This window comes from Ornithorhynchus anatinus, chromosome 3 (assembly GCF_004115215.2).
Source record: "Ornithorhynchus anatinus isolate Pmale09 chromosome 3, mOrnAna1.pri.v4, whole genome shotgun sequence".
Classification (NCBI taxonomy): domain Eukaryota; kingdom Metazoa; phylum Chordata; class Mammalia; order Monotremata; family Ornithorhynchidae; genus Ornithorhynchus; species Ornithorhynchus anatinus.
In genome coordinates this window covers 90926674-90930194 of record NC_041730.1, presented here as the reverse complement: position 1 = coordinate 90930194, position 3521 = coordinate 90926674, and the positions used below count along the sequence as shown (strand labels likewise).

The following is a 3521-nucleotide window of genomic DNA, read 5'->3' as shown; positions in this document are numbered from 1 at the left end:
TCTATATTTTCATCACCCTATTTATTTTGTTAATGAGATGTACATCGCCTCGATTCTATTTAGTCGCCATTGTTTTTACGAGACGTTCTTCCCCTCGACTCCATTCATCGCCATCGTTCTCGTCTGTCCGTCTCCCCCGATCGGACCGTAAGCCCGTCAAACGGCAGGGACCGTCTCTATCTGTTGCCGACTTGTTCGTTCCAAGCGCTTAGTACAGTGCTCTGCACATAGTAAACGCTCAATAAACACTACTGAATGAATGAATGAATTATATATAGTTAGAGCAGGAAGCCCCCTCTCAGGGTCACCCCTGGAGAGTTTCCAGTACTCTATCAGTCTTGACTAGGGGAGGGAGAGTCAAGCAGAAACATATCCATTCAATTCCTAGCTTGGGTAGTGGCTAGCCAGTGGAAGGCAATCTGCTACAAGTCAAAACTTACCTATGCTGGGCAGCAGCAGCATGGGAGGGGGTCGAATGGTAAACCACTTCCATAGTTTTACAAAGAAAACTCGATGGATACGCTACCAGAACGACTGCAGATGGAGGTGGGGCGTTCTGGGAGAGATGTGTCCATGGCGTCGCTATGAGTCACTTGAAGGTATAAGACAAGAGCAGGAAAGAGAAATACGGCTACATATGGTGTCAAAAAGTGTAGGCAAAAATGAAAAAGGGAATAAATAACTGACCACATCAATGAATACGCAAAGGCTAAGGATACATTATGGAATGCTGTAATGGAAGTTCATTGGGAAACACTTGAAGGCTTTTAGTTGAGCTCTATAAAAAGGGGAGTTTTCCTTTTAAGCTCTACTTCTGCCTGAGAGCCTCTTTCCTCTCCAACCTGGCCCTGAGAAGGGATCTTTTTTGCTTCTTTGTAGTACCCATCTTTTTAGAGCCTCCATTAGACAGTAAACTCTCTGAGGGCCCGGCAATGTCTCTGTGTCATCTTAATGATCTCCAAACCACCTAATACATCCTCTTGGACACAGTGCAGCGTTTTGCACGCTGTGGGACCCCGGGACAGTGTTCTGCACACTGTGGGACCCCAGGACAGTGTTCTGCACACGGAAGCACTCAGTACAGTGTTCTGCTCAAAGTAACTGCTCACTACAGTGTTTTTGACTGTCCAGTTCAGTCAGTTATCCCATATTGCAGGAGATAAATTCCAATAATTTCATAGTCTCATAAAGCCACACTGAGGTATTCATGCCTTGGCCAAACTGCTTTTTCTGTCAATCGCATTTATCGAGCACTTACTGTGTGCAGAGCACTGTGCTAAATGCTTGGGAGAGTACAACAGAACGCTGTAACAGACACATTCCCTGCTCACAACAAGGTTACAGTCTAGAGGAGGAGACATCATTAATATAAATAAATTACCGATACGCGCATTAAGCGCTGTGAGGCTGGGGGCAGCGAGAGGAGATGAATAAAGAGAGCGAGTCAGGGTGACACAGAAGGGAATGGGAGAAGAGGAAAAGAGAGTTTAGATCGGGAAGACCTCTCGGAGGAGAAGTGCCTTCAAACACGGCTTTGAAGCAGGCGAGAGTAATTATCTGTTGGAGATGAGGAGGGAGGGTGTTCCAGGCATCGGCGATGAGATAGATGAGATCGAGGTACGGTGAGAAGGTCGGCATTGGAGGAGCCACTGCCTTCTTCCACTGCTTAATGTTGTATCCGGACTTATGTTATTAGAAGAGCAGGTTCTAGGAACATAGTATCAATCAATCAATCAATCAATAAATCATATTTATTGACCATTCACTGGGTGCAGAGCACTTGGGGGAAGAATACTATAAGAAATACTTAATGAAAACGAGCCTCGAAAGAACCGACTATTCATGGATTCATATCGTAGGCACCTAATGCACAGTACTGAATAAACACTGAAGGAGAAGAGGAAACTGTCTCCCCCTCTAGATTGTAAATTCATGGTGGGCAGGGAACGCATCTACCCACTCCATTAAATTGTACCCTCCCGAAACCTTTAGTATAGTATCCTGCACACACTAAGTGCTCAATAAGTACAATTTATCATTTGACTAAATTGGATTTAAAGTAAGAACAGTAAAAGGAAATATCAGTCAATCATATTTATTGAGCACTTACTCTGTGCAGAGCACATGGAAACTGCTCTCTATTTCTTAACGGTATTTGTTAAGCACTTACTGTGTGCCAGACGTTGAACTAAGCACTAGTTTAGATAGAAACTAATCAGGTTGGATACAGTCCATGTCCCACAGGGAGCAGACAGCCTTAATCGCCAATTCGCAGATGAGGTAACTGAAGCACAGACAATTGAAGTGACGTGCCCAAGGTCACGCAGCAGACGGGTTCCCTCCGAAATGTAGGCTGCCTCATCAACTTGAGGACAGAAGTAATTGATGGAGACTCTGAGAGTGACTTTTCAATTTCCTTCCCCAGATTTGAGCCCTGATGTTCAGCATGGGCTAACCAACCGTCGTTTCCCTAACTATGTCCTGGATGTCTGACAAGATACGGACATTTCCTCTTGACTCAAGGAAGGTGCCGGGCGATGTAAAAGTCCCTAGAAGGGAGTTGTATTTTTACCGTCGATCAGCAATTTCATCACACTAAGACACATCCATGCTAATGTTTTGATGCTTTAAAGCACTCAATCGCCTTGCCTCCTCCTACCTCACCTCACTACTCTCCTACCAACAACCCAGCCCTCGTACTTTGCTCTTCTAATGCCAACCTTTTCACTATTCCTCCATCTCCTCTATCTCACCGCCGACCTCTCACCCAAGTCCCATTTCGGGCCTGAAACGCCCTCCCTCTTCATATCTGACGCACAATTACTCTCCCTATCTCCTCCAAGGGGCCTTCCCTGACTAAGCCCTCCTTTCTTCTGCTCCCGCTCCCTTCTGCGTCGCCCTGACCTATTCCCTTTATTCACCGCCCCCCCTCCACCAATCCCACAGGACTTATGTACATACCTGCAATTTTATTTATTTATATTAATGTCTGTGTCCCCCTCTAGACTGTAAGCTTGTTGTGGGCGGGGAATGTGTCTGTTATATTGTTACACTGTACTCTCCCAAGTGCTCAGTATGGTGCTCTGCACAGAGTAAGTGCTCAATAAATACGATAGACTGACTAATGTTTCCTATTCCTGTTCTTACTGTAAATTCAATTTAGTCAAATAATAAATTGCATTTATTGAGCACTTAGTGTGTGCAGGATACTATACTAAAGGTTTGGGAGGGTATAATCTAGCGGAGTCGGTAGACGTGTTTCCTGCCCACAATGAATTTACAATCTAGAGGGGGAGACAGATATTAAAATAAATTATGGATATGTATATAAGTGCTGCGGAAATGAGGCGCACTGAATAAAGGAAGCAAATCCAAGTTCTAGGAAGAGGCAGAAAGGAGAGGGAGTAGGGGAAATAGCAATAATAATAATAACTGTGGTATCTGTTAAGTGCTTACTATGCACCCAGGAATGTACTGAGCGCTGGGGCGGATACGAGTAAATCAGGTTGGACACAGTCCTT

The 3521-nt window shown here is 44.8% G+C and overlaps 1 non-coding gene across 1 annotated transcript; it reads left to right on the top strand.

The window, feature by feature from the left end:
• Positions 1-292: 292 nt before the first annotated feature.
• Positions 293-430, top strand: LOC114810979. Its single transcript, XR_003758667.1, has one exon. It is a non-coding gene; the product is annotated as a small nucleolar RNA SNORA7 (small nucleolar RNA).
• The last annotated feature ends 3091 nt before the right edge of the window (positions 431-3521 follow it).